This window comes from Heterodontus francisci, chromosome 18 (assembly GCF_036365525.1).
Source record: "Heterodontus francisci isolate sHetFra1 chromosome 18, sHetFra1.hap1, whole genome shotgun sequence".
Classification (NCBI taxonomy): domain Eukaryota; kingdom Metazoa; phylum Chordata; class Chondrichthyes; order Heterodontiformes; family Heterodontidae; genus Heterodontus; species Heterodontus francisci.
The window spans coordinates 18,340,873-18,357,761 of record NC_090388.1 but is presented as its reverse complement, the minus strand read 5'-3'; the positions used below and the strand labels follow the sequence as shown (position 1 = coordinate 18,357,761).

The following is a 16,889-nucleotide window of genomic DNA, read 5'->3' as shown; positions in this document are numbered from 1 at the left end:
GGTCTCTTCAGACTACTAGCAAAGATCGTATGTCCACCAAAGCTACTAAGTATCATCACCTCATTCTGTGACAATATGAAAGGCACAATTCAGCATAGCAGTGCCTCATCAGACCCCTTTCCTATCCTGAGTGGTGTGAAACAGGGCTGTGTTCTTGCTCTGACACTGTTTGGGATCGTCTTCTCCCTGCTGCTCTCACATGCGTTCAAGTCTTCAGAAGAAGGAATTTTCCTCCACACAAGATCAGATGGCAGGTTGTTCAACCTTGCCCGTCTTAGAGCGAAGACCAAAGTATGGAAACTCATCATCAGGGAACTCCTCTTTGTTGATGATGCTGCATTAACATCACACACAGAAGAGTGTCTGCAGAGACTCATCGACAGGATTACGGTTGCCTGCAACGAATCTGGCCTAACCATCAGCCTCAAGAAAACGAACATCATGGGACAGGACGTCAGAAATGCTCCATCCATCAATATCGGTGACCACATTCTGGAAGTGGTTCAAGAGTTCACCTACCTAGGCTCAACTATCACCAGTAACCTGTCTCTCGATACAGAAATCAACAAGCGCATGGGAAAGGCGTCCGCTTCTATGTCCAGACTGGCCAAGAGAGTGTGGGAAAATGGCGCACTGACACAGAACACAAAAGTCCGAGTGCTTCAAGCCTGTGTCCTCAGTACCTTGCTCTACGTCAACGAGGCCTGGACAACGTATGTCAGCCAAGAGCAATATCTCAACTCATTCCATCTTCGCTGCCTCCGGAGAATCCTTGACATCAGGTGGCAGGACCGTATCTCCAACACTGAAGTCCTCCAGGCAGCCAACATCCCCAGCATATACACCCTACTGAGCCAGCGGTGCTTGAGATGGCTTGGCCATGTGAGCCGCATGGAAGATGGCAGGATCCTCAATGACAAATTGTACAGCGAGCTCGTCACTGGTATCAGACCCACCGGCTGTCCATGTCTCCGCTTTAAAGACGTCTGCAAACGCGACATGAAGTCCTGTGACATTGATCACAAGTCGTGGGAGTCAGTTGCCAGTGATCGCCAGAGCTGGCGGACAGCCATAAAGGCGGGGCTAAAAAGTGGCGAGTCGAAGAGACTTAGCAGTTGGTAGGAAAAAAGACAGAAGTGCAAGGGGAGAGCCAACTGTGTAACAGCCCCGACAACCAACGTTGCCTGCAGCCCCTGTGGAAGAGTCTGTCACTCTAGAATTGGCCTTTATAGCCACTCCAGGGGCTGCTCCACAAACCACTGACCACCCCTAGGCACTTTTCCATTGTCTCTCGAGACAAGGAGGCCAAAGAAGAGAAGAGAAGAGTTGTAAGAAAAAATGATTTATTTCCTGTCCAACCCCACACATAAACTACTTTAATTCATCTTCTCCTGTTCCCTCACATTATATTCTACCTTTCACTCAGAAGTATGGCAATCCAGCTACAGATTTACTCGCAATCACTTAAAGCACTGCTTGTGAGTTTCTTTGGGACATATACAATACTGGTCCTTCCTGCTCTTCCTTCCTTTACAGGATATAGGATGCACTGATACTCAATATTTTCCATTAATGTAGCAGAACCAGTTGCAAACTGGAAGATTACAAATGCTATACTGATATGGGTTAGGTTTCCAGAGATTCTGCTGCTTGTGCGATGTATTGGTCAACAAGCGCATATCAGAGACCGTCCAGCAGAAAGCAGCCCGCTTGATAGGCACTCCATCCATCATCTTAAGTGTTCACTCCCTCCACCACCAATGCACAGTGGCAGCAGCGTGTACCATCTACATGTTGCACTGCAGCAACTCATCAACGCTCCTTTGACAATGCCTTCCAAACCCGCAACCTCTACCACCGAAAAGGGCAAGGGCATCAGACAGATGGGAACACCACCACCTGCTAGTTCCCCTGCAAGTCATACACCATCCTGACTTGGAAATATATAGCTGTTCCTTAACTGTTGCTGGACCAAAATCCTGGAACTCCTTCCCCAACAGCACTGTGGGTGTAGCTGCACCACAGAACTGCAACATTTCAACAGCACCACCTTCTCAAGCTCAATTAGGGATGGACAATTAATGCTGGCATTGCCAGCGTTGCTCACATCCCATGAATGAATAAAAGAAAAATTGGATGTGGAGACTAGCAGGTCTAATTCGTGGTGTACTTGATTTTCTGGTCATTAAATGGAATGATAGCAAAATTGGACCACTGGAAATTTGGCATGCTGATCTCCGCAGCCAAGTATTCAATCTGTGCCTCCATTCAGTCCAAATCTGTTCTGGGAGAGGAGGCTCTGAAAATTTACCTCTATGTGCCAGTAAGGCCTAAGATCTGTGGCTAGGGAAAATTTCTCAAAAGCATTTGGTGGGTAGTTACTGTGGCAATGTCAGCCAAGGTTCAGTTGGTAGCATTCTTGTCTGAGTCAAAAGGTTGTGGGCTCAAGCGCCGCTCCGGTGTCTGTTACACAAAATCTATGCTGATATTCCAGACTGGTACTGAGGGAGTGCTGCACTGTCGCAGGTGCAGTCTTTCAGATGGGATATTATACAAAGGCATCATCTGTCCTCTCTGGAGGATGTAAATGACCCCATGGCACTATTCAAAGAAAAACAGGGGAGCTCTGCCCGGTGTTCTGGCCAATATTTGGTCCCTAACCAACATCATTTAAACAGGGTTATCTGATCATGATCACATTACTGTACTACCTTTGGGACCTTGATGTGTGCAAATTGGCTGCTGCATTGCTTACATTTCATCAGTGACTACATTTCAAAAAGTGCCTCTTTGGCTATAAAGTACTTGGCATATCCTGAGGTCTTGAAATGCGTTGTGTAAACGCAAACCTTTCTTCCCAGTATTCATCTAAAGACTACAGAGGCTAAAGGAATAGTCAGTATGTCGCACAAATCTACTTTAATTCCATGCAACCAAATTAGTGAACAAGGTTAATACAGTAGATGTAACTTATATTTCAGAGGGCATTTTTTTAACTTATTCATTCACATAATGTAGGTGTCGCTGACAAAGCCAGCATTTATAGTCCATCCCCAATTGCTCTTGAGAAGGTTGTGATGACAACTAAGCAGCTTGCTAGGCCATTTCAGAGAGCAGTTACGAGTAAAGCACATTGCTGTCAGTCTGGCATCAAATATAGGGCAGACTGGGTAAGGACAACAGGTTTCCTTCCCTAAAGGGCATTTGTGAACCAGTTTGTTTTTTCCTGACAGAAAATCCAATAGTTTCATCAGGTTTTTAATTCCAGGTTCATTTAACTAACTGAATTTAAATTCCCTAATTGCCATGATGGGATTTAAACTTACTCTTCAGATTATTAGTCCAGGCCTCTAGATTACTAGCCCAGTGACGTAACAACTAAGATACCATACCCACATTTGACATCATTTTATCTAATGGCAAATTAGCTAATTAGATTGAAACTAGCTTAGTCAGAGGTAGCAAAAGGTGAGGATGATTGGGGAAAAAAAGCTCTGCGTGGGTGCAATGGCTAATGATATTCTGCTGGGATCGTTTTTGGTTATTCTGTTGTTTACACTATTCAGTTATAACACTGAAGAAAATATTCCTTTTACTACAATGTTTAATGATGACACCAATTACTTGGCTAGTCAATGAGTATTAAAGGATTGATACATTAAACTCAATGTGGATCAAAGACGCAGCTGCTTTAATAATCGGCTGATAGGCTATAATGTGGCAAAAAATATATGGTAATATAGACTGACAAAAGAAAATGAAATGTGTCAAAATGAAAGGGTGTGTCTACTAGCAAAGGAATGAAAGGATCTGTCTGTGACTATTAACCTTTTACTTAAAGTTCCCAGTTATATGAAGCTGTTCTAACCAAGGCTCATCATGTACTATGAGGCATCTCAAGGGCATTTGATTAGAAGCTGAACCAAATTGTTCTAAGCTTGTATAGATTTTTGCTGTGAATCTAATTGGAACAAGAAAGCTGATTCTCAGCTTGCTCTCAGCACAGAAGGGCATGCAATGGTGCCTGAAATCTCAAATTTGAATGCAAGACTTATTAGCAGATGCAGAACAATTAGCAGCAGGACGCTATCATTTGAAACAGGCAGAGGCTCTTTCTGATATTAAAGTTGAGGCTGTGTGACATCAGTTTCAACATGCACTCTAATTCCTGATGTTGCGGTGTGCACTAGGCCCAGTAATCTTCATGGCCATTTGGTATGCGGTATTGAGCCGGAGACAGATTTTATTCTATAACTACTATGCATCAAGGCACAGTACGAGAACTGCCCAAAACTCAAGATCTTCTCATGACCAGCATGTGAAGTGCCTCTTTAAAAATGGTGGTCCTGGTGGAACATGCAAAAACAGAAGTGTCCATTTGCCATAGAAGATTCAACAAAGTCTGCTCAGAATGCTGAAACCAGTAGTTCACCTGGACCTCTGCCATTCAGAAATTTGGATAAATACTTGCAAGGAAAGAAAATTACAGGTCTATGGGGACAGAGTAATGGGGCTGGATTTTCATAGCACGATGGAGGTAGGAACGGAGGTGGGGCACCCAGAAAATTGCACCACTGAGCAGTGTGACAGATTCCTGATGCACTTTCAATGTGCTGTGATTTTTGAAAAGGAGCCAGGAAATGGGAAGCAGCAAGCCATGCTAAAAATAGCGGGTCTGTATTCGAGCATGCAATGGAAATAATTGTCAGCTCATTGAAGGGCAGTTTGCAATTTTTGAGAGGAGGCACGGGAAACACACAGGGTCTCAAGCCCATCCATGATGAGGAGGCAGCATTGCAGCGGCAGGCCAGGTAGACATCAGAGCTGGAAGCTCCATTCAATGTGGAAGGTACCACTCCAAATGCTGGCTGCAACCGTGGCATTGCCCAGTACTGTGGGGGACATTCCCCCTCATGTCTGATGGCCCTAACCCTTTTGGCTTTCTTAATTACTCTTTTTGTGGCCAGCGGCCAGAAATGAAGGTGTACTTGTGCCTCCCAACATACTTCAGCAGGACCTAATTGACTGTGGGGTACCGATCTATGACTCCTGGATGGCCTCCTATTGGCCCTCCAGACTTGGGAGCCCACCTGCCATCAGTATTTGTGGGTTCCCAATTCACATTTCATCCTGACAGCAGGTTCTGGTCCTGGGAACGAAAATCCTGCACAGGGAATGGGACTAATTGGATAGCTGTTCGAAAGAGGGGCGATGGGCCGAATGTCCTCTTTCTGTGCTGCATCATTCTATGATTCTAACCAATCGGCCCCCAATATATTTACACTTATGAGGCTCCCACCGAAGTAAGACGTGTGACTCAGCCACTCAAGAAAGCTCCAGTGTTATAATAGCTGTGAGAAGGAAAACCCGCAGTAAGTGCACCATTTGGATTTTACCTCCCATTTTGCTGGGGTTGAGGGAGTTGTGGGATTGGGAGTTAAAACTCCTCCCTGCATATCTTCAACCTAGCTTTTGGTCACCTCTCCTTTCCTGGCTCTGTAGCTACTTTTTTGTGCCTAGTTTTGAAGCCCAGGAATATTTCTTTGCATTAACAATTGTTAGGGTAATACAAGATGCTGTTGATTAACAACATTGGGAAGTCTGGAAATTGAGGTCAGGAAATGGCATTACTGATAGTATGAACCAATCAGGAGTATTTGTAATGTTCCTTACAGAGTAATTTTGCTGTGGTAGCTCAATGAAGAAAGTAAAATTGGTTATTAAATCTAAAATATAATCTTACTGTGGGGAAAAATGAAAAATTCATTGCAATTGTATTTCTTGAAGAATTAGCTTGCTCTCAACTTGTATGATTATGCAAGTGATTCATTGTTGCATTTTGCAAGTAAATATCAATCACATGGTCCAACCCAGCACTTTTTGAGAATAGTCTGCTTTTTCTTCTAGGCAGCTAGCTGAAACTGGGGTCAATTTGGATTTGAAGCCAGAACCATCACTGTCGAGTTACAGAACAAGCAACAGGTTTTCCTTTCTTTATTTCCTCTCTTCAGTTTCCTCCTTTGTGGAATTCTTGTATTCTCCGACCAGAAGATCATGTCACTCTGGAGCCACGAGCTTGTCCCAATATCACTTGATGGTCAGTGGCACACCTCCCCACCTCGCTGGAAAATTCAATTCACTTTGGACGATTACTGCCAACACAGAGAGAGGAAATTTTTAACTCATCACACTGGACTGAATTCAAACCTAAGTCGTGCAACTAAAAGTGCACCACCCAGGCCTTCATTTAAATTCCTTTAATAAAACACAATTTACATGATGCAGATAATATGCGTGCACTTTTTATACAAAGCACATCGCTAATAGTTTGCCGGGTGTAAAATGTAACACTCCACACAACGTTACATAATCAGATTGTCCAGCCAGGCAAATGGTTTTCTATGAATAACATTGCCAAATATAACTAATTTCAATATTGGCTACCTCTCTTTGGAAGTGCAGTATTTGATATTTAACCAACTATTTGTGTTGCCATGTTTGTCTACGGTGACCATACTTCAAAATTACCCCATTGCTTGTGAAGTACTTTGAAACATCCTGACAACATGACACAATGGCATACAAATATCAGTTCTTTCCTTCTATATCTTCTGTAGTTCATTTTATTATTCATCTAACTATTGTTAGTATAAACATAGGAAGGTAGGAAATGATTAATTCTTTTTTGAAACATGCAATCAAACTTACTGGATTTGGTGGATTTGAATATCCTGTTTATCAATATCACACATATTCTTGAGTATTTTGTTTTCCAAATGCTGCTTACAGGGATCCATGAGCTTCACTTTCACTTCAATATTCCATGTGTTCATAGATTTATAAACAAGTCACTGAAATTTAGATTATTTTCCCCTTTCAAGTTCACTATATGGGCTGGATTTTGTTCCCAGCCTGACGTCCGGTTCCGTGACGGCGGGGGGGTTGGGGGGGAGTGGGGGGTGGGGGCAGAGAATTGGAGTGGCAGCGGCCGCCACGGAACCCGACACCGGGATTGCCGGACCCAATCTTCCCGGGGGTGGGATCGACCGACGTTGGCCTTCTCACTCAGAGGCCAATTATTTCCTTGTTGTTTGTCGGACCTTGCTGTATGCAAATTGGCTCCCCTGTTTCCTACATTGCAACAATGACTACATTGCTAAAGTACTTAATTGGCCTACTCCTAAGGTCCCCAGCATCATAGATGGCAGTTTTCAGCCAATTTGATTCATTCCACATGACATCAAGAAACGGCTGAAGGCACTGGATATAACAAAAGCTTTGGGGCCTGACAACATCCCAACTGTGGCACTGCAGACTTATGCTCCAGAATTAGCCATGCCCCAAGCCAAGCTGTTCTAGTACAGTTACAATACTGGCATCTACCCGACAATGTGGAAAATTGGCCAAGCATGTCCTGTCCACAAAAAGCAGGACAAATCCAATCCGGCCAATTACCACCCCATCAGCCAACTCTTAAACATCAGCAAAGTGATGGAAGGTGTTGTCAACAGTGTCAACAGTGTTGTCAACGGCACTCACTCGGCAGCAACTTGCGAGTTTGGGTTCTGCCAGGGCCACTCAGCTCCAGACCTCATTACAGACTCAGTCCAAAAAACACAAAAGAGCTGAATTGCAGAGGTGAGATGAGAGTGACTGTACTTTAATCAAGGCAGCATTTGACCAAGTCTGGCATCATGGGGCCCTAGCAAAATTGAAGTTAATTTGGAATCAGGGGGAAAATTCTCCACTGGTTGGAATCATACCTAGCACAAATAAAGATGCTTGTGGTTGTTGGAGGCTAATCATCTCAGGCCCAGGACATTGGTGCAGGAATTCCTTAGGGAGGTGCCTCAGGGCCATCTTCAGCTGCTTCATGTGTCAGCCGTGGCTCAGTTGGTAACACTCTTACCTTTGAATCGCAAGGTTCTGGGTTCTAGGGCTTGAGCACAAAAATCAAGGCCAGCACTGCAGTATATTACTGAGGGAGTGCTGCATGGTCAGAGGTATCATCTTTCAGATGAGATGTTAAACTGAGGCCCCATCTGCCCCTTTTGGTGGATGTAAAAGATCACATGGCACTATTTTGAAAAAAAGCAGAGGAGTTATCCCTGGTGTCCCGACCAATATTTATCCCTCAATCAACATCACAAAAGACCAGATTATCTGGCCATTATCACATTGCTGTTTGTGGGATCTTGCTGTGCACAAATTGGCTGCCGTGTTTCCTACATTACAACAGTGACTACACTTCAAAAGTACCTCATTGGCTGTAAAGTGCTTTGAGACGTCTGGTTGTTGTGAAAAACGTTATATAAATGCAATTCTTTCTTTCTTTTTCATCAATGATCTTTCCTCCAACATAAGGTCAGAAGTGGGGATGTTTTTTGCCACAGTGTTCAGTACCATTTGCAACTCCTCAGATAATGAAGCTGTCTGTGCCTGCGTGCAGCAAGACCTGGACAACATTCAGGCTTGGACTGATAAGTGGCAAGTTACATTCATGCCACACAAGTGCCAGACAATGACCATATCCAACAAGAGAGAATCTAACTATCTTCCCTTGACACTCAATGCATAACCATCCACTATCAACATCCTGGGTTATTATTGAACAGAAACTTAACTGGACCAGTCACGTAAATACTGTGGCTACACCAGCAGGTCAGAGGCTGGGAATTCTGCAGCGAGTAACTCACCTCTTGTCTCCCCAATGCCTGTCCACTAGGCACAAGTCAGGAGTGTGATGGAATACACTCCAGCTGCCTAGTCTATCTCCAACAACATTCAAGAGGCTCGATATTATCCAGGATAAAGCAGCCCACTTGGTCAGCACCCCATCCACTACCTTAAACATTCACTCCCTCCGCCACCGACACACAGTGGCAGCAGTCTGTACCATCTACAAGATGCACTGCAGCAACTCACCAAGGCTCCTTCAACAGCACCTTCCAAAACCACGACCTCTACTAGTTAGAAGAACAAGGCAGCAAATGTGTGGGAATACCACCACCTGCAAGTTCCCCTCCAAGTCACACACTATCCTGACTTGGAACCATATCGCTGTTCCTTCATTGTTGCTGAGCCAAAATCCTGGAATTCGCTCCCTATCTGTACTGTTGGTGTACCTATACCACAAGGACCGCAGAAATTCAAGAAGGTAGCTCACCACCACCTTCTCAAGGGCAATTAGGGATGGCCAATAAATTCTGGCCTTACCAGCGGTGCCCACATCCCAGCAATGAAGTAAAAAAGTGCTTTGTTGGCATCCTAACGTCTGATAGTTATTATATAAATTCAAGTACTTCTTTCTTTCTAATATATTGTGCAAGATAGAAGTCTTTGTGGCACAAGCAAATTGTGATAGAATTTACTATAAACTGGATGAAAGGTATGATAAGCATCCTTTACTCAATAGTAAGCTATCATGATATTAGTTGATAGGGCTCTTTGCCATGCCATCTCATTTCCTTCAGCTGCCCTGACCCCTCCTCGCTCTCAGAACCACGACAGGGCCCTCCTGTTCTCACATTCCACCCACCAGCCTCTATGTTCAATGGATCATTCTCTTTTGTTTCCATTTTTGTCATCTCTAGCACACTGCCACCAACAAACACATCTTCCCATCCCCTCACCTCCCCTTTCAGCATTCTGAAGGGATATTTCCCTTCAAGACACCCTGGTCCACTCTTTAATCACTCCCAACACCCGCTCCCCTTCCCAAATGCACCTTCTTGGGCAAGAGCAGGAGATGCAACACTTACCTTTTCAGCTCCTTGCTTCTTACTGTCCAAGGTCCCAAACACTCCTTCCAGGCGAAACACTGATTTACTTGTATATCTTTCAATTTAGTACACTGTGTTCACCGCTCGCAATGCCACTACCCTTGGGAGACCAAATGCAGATTGGATGAGTGCTTTGCTGAACGCCTCTGTTTAGTCCACAAGCTTGAGCATGAGCTTCCGTTTCCTTGCGATTTTAATTCTCCACTCCACTCTAACTCTGATCTCTCTGTCCTCAACCTCTTACACGGTTCCAATAAAGCTCAACAGAATCTCGAGGAACAGCACATCATGTTTGGTTGGGCACTTTTCAAACTTCTGAACTCAACCTTGAGTTCATAAATTTCGGATCATGCTCTCTGCCACCTTCTTTCAGACTGCAAGTGCTGGTAATGATTCTGTTGTTGCCATTTATAGTACCTCTGGGCCCATCTTTTACTCCTATTCTTGTCCCATTAGCTCCCCCTTTTGCCTTGCACAATTGTCCCTTTTGTTATTTAATCACTCCTTCTTTCCACCCTATCACAGACCTTCCCTTTTGTTCTTTCCTCTTCTCCTTCCCTTTCTCTACCTCTGTACATGCTTAAAACCTGCTACATCTTCAATTTCTTCCAGTTCTAATGAAAGGTCATCAGCCTGAAATATTAACTCTGTTTCTCTCTCCACAGATGCTGCCTGACCTGCAGAGTATTTTCAGCATTTTCTCTTTCTATTTCAGATTTTCAGCATCCAGGGTATTTTGCTTTTGTTAGGATGTTCACTATGTTATAGTTATTCCACTTTTGGATTTATCCAGAGCTACAAGAAGCATGTTGAAAAGAAAACTGGCAAACCATCCTTATTACTTGTTTGAAACAAAAGGACAAAAAAACTTGAGTAACTTGTGTCGAAATGCATCATTGTATCACTTGTGATGCACAGCACTTCTAAAAGCAACAAAAGAAATTTTAAAACTGTTTGTTTCGTTTCATTTCATTCCAGAAATACCCCAATCTGGGCTGCCTCTGTTACCGACCATGACCTCATCTAAATAAAATTGAAAAGACATTTTATTGCACAAGGGTATCAGAATAACTACTTTCTCAACTAAATCGAATCCAGGCTAAATAGACCTCTGGCATCATGAAGAAAGTAGCTCAAGTAAGTACCCAATTTCACTTTCTTTGGGAAAAGGCAGCTGTGCATATTATACAAGGAACATAAGATTCAATCCAGTGAAGCTCATTTCTCTAATATATAAAGGACGATGCTCTTGATCTGTACCCTCGGGATCACCCATCTCCCTGGGCATGAAAGGGGGAAGAGAACTATTTCTCTAGGACACCACCTCTTTTACATTACTCTGGGAGTTACAAAGCTTTCCTAGTGGGGCAGAGCTGGGCCTGAGTCTGCACTAAGCACAAGCCTGATAATCCCATTCCAATAAGACAGGAGGGGGCATTCCCAGCCTCCCCGCTCCACTTTCTTGCTGTAACAGGGTGCACTGGTCTGCCTTCAGAGACCCTCCTGGGGACCCAGGACAGCAAGTAAGTGTTCTTTAACTGTTTTAACGCCCCCACTCTGAGGATACTAACAATGCATCAGGTTGCTCTTCATCAGCAAGGCCCAGATCTCAGAGGCATAAATGCTACAGAATCATTTACCTGCTCCTTCTGCATATACTATATCCTACCACTGTTGGCCTGTTAATGATCCAGGCCAAGAAGTCCTGTGCTCCAGGGCCCAGACAGAAAGCAACGTACTTTGAGTGTGCTGTTCCTGTTTAGTGCTGGGATGGAATGGAAGAGTGGAGGGGGTGGGTGTGCTGGTAGTAAAACTGCCCTATTAACTCTACCATCATGACCTATAATAATAGTTTCTGTAACTCCATTAATTTTTGCCTGTATTATCTTGCTTGATAGGCAAGGACTGACTTTCAGAATGTAAGCTCTCAGGACAGAGCCTTGCCAGAAATGTGTACTGGGAAATCATGGCACACCCACTGCATGCAATACTCCAATTGTAGTGTGGGGCTCTAAGAAAATGTTGCCCATATTCAATTGATCTAGCAATACATGCTGGCATCCTATTAGCTTTTTAAATTGCCTTATCACATTGTCTAAGCATTCAAAGTTGCGTTTTACAGTTACTTCTAGCAGTAGATGATATCTCAATTAATAATTTTCAATCGATAGACTTTTGCTACCCAAGGGCATTAAGGGATATGGAGCCAAGGAGGGTGGATGGAGTTTAGGTACAGATCACCCATGATCTCATTGGCTGGCGGAACTAGCTTGAGGGGCTGAATTGGCCTATTTCTGTTCCTATGCTCCTGTTTTCTAATTCCTCCTATACAATAACAATTCCATTTTGTGTACATTTTTTGTCATATAATATTTTGAATTTATTTCTGTTAAATTTGATTGGGCATGTGTACTTCATAGTATTGCCTCTATATTACTGATGTGCTTTTGCAATACCTGCATCAATTAATCAGCATACTTTTTTTGCTGAAGTTTAATTTTTCTTTTATTATACACAAATATTACAGAAACCACGTGCTCATACTTTTATCAGACCTGAATTTTTAAAAACATCATAGAGGGATTCAAATCAATCCTTGTCAGACAGACAGCAATGGTTAAAGTTAGATCAAATTCTGCAATTAGGTTTGTTGGAATGAATCTCATCCTTTTCATGAAACATGAGTGGGAAGGCTAGTTTCTCAGCATGCCCATTTAATTGCGTTTGTTCAACAGAGAAGCTTTTAGTATCAAGGATCGTGAGGGTAGATTTGAATATGTGAACGCATTTCATTTTCTGGGAGTGAAGGGTAGACCTTGTGTTACTTTCCAAGAGTTAGTTTATTTGAATATTTGTTCTGTGGAGATGCTGTATCAAGCAAAGCAGCAGATTTAAAGAATGGCTGCTGCGGAAGTTAGCAGCAAGCAACATTTGATTGACTGAGTTATAAAATATTGGTGAGGAAGGAGAACTGTGCCACTTACTGACAAAGGTCCTGACAGTGATGTTGAGGGAGATGCAGCAGACTCCTGCATTAGAGGGGTTCCACCTCTAAAGTCAGCTCTCTGGATTACATGAGCATCTTGTGAAGAAAACACGGCAGCACATGCTTGAGGCACATTTGAAACAAACACTCAGCTTGAATTTTCCACGCCTATGCAGCATGCACATATTAGTGGAAAATCTACCCCGTAATTATTTACCTGTGCTCAAATGGGCTTGGGTCATTATTAACACCAGGGAACAACTGATGAAGACTAGGGGAGACAGTGATTTAGATTTCTATCATTTCACTTGAGTGGGGTTTGGGGGTCCTGCATGTAAATCTAACCATTTTGATTGGATGAACATCTCCCCCGACTGTTGGCTTTAATATTCCTTTATAAAATAGGTCTAGCCAGTATCAACCCAAATTACAAGCAGTATCATTACACAAAATAGGCTATAACATATTTAATTAGTCTTAGAAAAAGCACATGGATGGTTGGAGTGAAAAATGGAAATAGTTTTCTGTGCAATGGGAAACACTTTTCTGATGTTGGGGGATTCATTCTGAAGTGGTGTCGAGTAAGCTTCCCATCTCACCTTTCCTGTATTTGATTTAATGCTGGTTCTGTGTGCAGTAAATGGGGAAAAAACTAAACTAACAATATGTACCCTTCATTTTGATAAACTCAAAATCTGAGAAACACAGTTGTTTCTGGTTGACCCTACCATTGTGACTCTTCATTTGCTCAATGATGTGCAAAATAGATTGAATTACATGATGTACAAAAGTAACATTGTCAAATTCTGAAGATTAGAAGACTCTAATGATCCATTTTGAGATATCAGCATTTTTACAACCATGTAAGTTGACTTGGTTTGATAGTTAGTATCTATCTTCCTCATGTTTTAAAGCTATGATATGGAGGGCTTCCAATAGCTCAAATGGTAAAGACAGTGGAGCAGATTTTCCTCTTTAGTGTTTGATTGTAAAGTATCCCCTGGGTAGAGCATGTGGAGGTACATTGGGTTGGGAGGATTTCATCTCCCTATCAAACCCCATTCAATTTATTAATTTAAATTGGGTGGACTCTGTTTTGGACATGCGATCATTCTTGCCTGATTTTCCTCCATGCTCTCCACCCAAGTGATGCTTTATATCAAAGTGCTGAAGAGGAAATCCAACCCCAAAAGTGTATTTGAGCCATACAGGGCAGAAGGTGCTTGGTTTGATTACCAATCTGTGTTGAATTAGCTGCTCCAGCAGGCTAACAATAGGGGTGCCTCAGTTCCCTCTTCTGGAAAGGGTTACCTCTGATGTTTGACATCTCCTCCTGGAATGTACACATAAGGGAACAGGGTCATGTGCGACTGCAATGTCTCCATGGTGGAAAAGCCCAACACTCAAAGGCTCACAAATTAAAAATGACAACTTGGACAAGGTATCAGAAGGCCCCTAGCTTGAGCAGAATTGAACTCCTATAGAATTCACATTCAGAAGAGGAGAATAGGAGAATGGGCGAACATAGTCAAAAGAACTGCAACTGAATAAAGGATAAAGATTCAAAAGTCAAATCTTCTTCTCTGTATTCATTTCCACACTGCAGTGTATATTGGAAGACAATAACTGTGTAAAACATTTCATTATGAAAGTCTTATGCACAATGCATTCATGAATTAATAGCATGCAACAAAGCTTGAAATATAAATTGTAACTAAAGAATAGTACAGAATCTGGCAGCGAAAGGGCCAAAAATTAAATTCGGTGAAGGTAGTTTCTTCTGAATTTTCATTTTAGATTGATAAATAATATCACTTGAATGTTTTTGAGGAATCCCATTTAGAATCTTAGATGCACTTTACTTCAATTTGGGTCCAAGTTCTTATCCATTTATTTGCAACAAAAATGTTGCCATGAGGTGTTATTTTCACTTCTTTCTGCCCTTGGCTGGACTAGTATTGAAAATTCAATTGCACACTGTTTATGGGGATCTGAACAACATGGTACACACCCAAATGTTCAAAATGCAATTTTTCTGGGCATGGATTCCTGCTGAGAGCAGCGAGTTGGAAAGTTACCACTATATCACTGTTATCATGTCACAGGAGCAGCTTGGATGCACATAACTGAGTTCAGAAGTGAAATCAAGTTATATCCAAGGGTTGTCTTACGCTGTAACTTTTACTTCAGGTGTAGAACACCTTGTTTGTTGATGGGAAGTTGTGATCACAATTTCATTCAGGACTTGTAAGTGAAAGAGCGTTTTCTTGGTATTATTTTAGTATAGTGCACTTGTATAATTACCAACTGACATCACAGATTCAAAATATCATGTGACTAATTCTCAGGACTTTTGCGATGTGAGCTTATTTGTCTTTATCTAGTGGTTACTATCTTTCTCTTGGTATAACATAACCTTCAGTTCCAAAGATTCTTCTTATTTTAAGCATCAATGGCCAGCTTCTGTTAAAGGAGACTATTTTCATGAAGATTTTGCAAACTTTTTTTGTTAACAAACATGGAATAATGATGTAAATTAAATTGAGAGGCGTCATTGCCTCACTTAATGTTCACATCATGATGATAGAAAGAATAAACAGCTCTTCACCCCCTCCAAACGAATATTATTCTATGAGCATTGTGTTTAAATGTATAGATTTTGCATTACATTAAAAGGTAACTTTTAAGAGGATCTGCTCCCGGTATGAAACCTCACTCAGTGGGACTGCAGATCAGACAGTTGGGTCTTCCTGATTTGCTGTGCATCTGACTTTCCCGCCATTAAAATTAATCTCTTTGGAGGGATCAGGCAAATGGATCTCTATGGAGCCACGGTGGCCCAATAGGACACACCTGTTGATGAAAATAGGCAACCAAGTCAATCCTGTGCCAGACTTTTGTCTGATTTCTGAGTTGGGCAGTTCTGCAGGACACTGTCGACAACAACCAGCCAGCCTGGTTCACAAATGGATCCAAGAAGGGCGGGCCTGTTGCTGGGGCCTGAGATTCTTTCCACTTTGCTGCAAGTCAAAGCTTTGATGGGTGGACACTCCTAGCTGGACATGCAACAGGAAGAATACCAGTGACCAGCTCTGTTAAGATGCACAGTTTTACCTCGTTAAACCCCAACAAAACTCGTGCACATACTTTGAGAATCCTAAAGCTAGCTACAAGTAAGTTCTCCAGACCTGAGTAAATGAGATATTCTCTGATAGGGAGAACATTCTGCGCTCCATTTTGGGAAAGCAAAAACTCAACAGATGGATGTTGATTTCTAAATAGCGTGAATTGCAACATTTTAAAAATGGATTTTTAAGTATGGCAATCTCCCAGCTGACAAAGAAAGCTGCAGATCTCTTGTTGCATTCCCTGTATGTAGTTTAGGTATGGAGCATAGTAGCGATATTTAGTTTTTAAATATTCATTTTGGGATGTCGGCATCACTGGTAAGTCTGGCAGTTATTGTACATTCCAAGTTGCCCTGGTGTGATAAAACTGAATGACTTGCTAGGTCACGACAGAGGGCACTTACAATTCAACCACATGATGTGAGACTGGAGTCTGGATAAGATAGACTGAGTAAGAACAGCATGTTTGTTTTACTAAAAAACATTAGTGAACTAGTTAGGTTTTATGACAATCTAACAGCTTCACAGTCACTTTTACTGATACCTGCTTTTTAGTTCCAGGTTTCTGAAACTGAATTCAAATTTTCAGTCTGAAAAGGTGGGATTAAATTTATGCTTTCTGGATTGTTAGCCCAGACCTCTCAATCATTAGTTCAGTAATGTAACTGGCTCATCCATTTGAGGGCATTGTATCCCATGTGAGAATCCAAATAGTTGTAGCTGCTTATATGTTCCCAAGGCGAATTGAAGGTCTGTAAATTGGTTATAAACCTCAGCATTTAGGTCAGAAGAACTCAGGATATCAGATGTCAGCTGTGGCTCAGTGGTCAGCACTCTTGCCTCTAAATCAAAAGGGTGTGAGTTTAAGTCCTATTCCAGAGACTCGAGCCCATAATCCAGGCTGACGCTCCAGTGCAGTACTGAGTGATTGACGCACTATCAAATGCACCGTCTTTTGGATGAGCTATTAAACTGAAGCGCTATCTGGCGGCA

At 42.4% G+C, this 16,889-nt stretch overlaps 1 long non-coding RNA gene across 1 annotated transcript in view; it reads right to left on the bottom strand.

Moving 5' to 3' along the window:
- Positions 1-5,909: 5,909 nt before the first annotated feature.
- The window catches only part of LOC137379481 (uncharacterized), a 58,793-nt gene continuing 47,813 nt past the window's right edge, over positions 5,910-16,889 (bottom strand). The window contains exon 3 of the long non-coding RNA XR_010976826.1: positions 5,910-6,152. This is a non-coding gene — a long non-coding RNA (uncharacterized lncRNA). The remainder of the gene's footprint in view (positions 6,153-16,889) is intronic.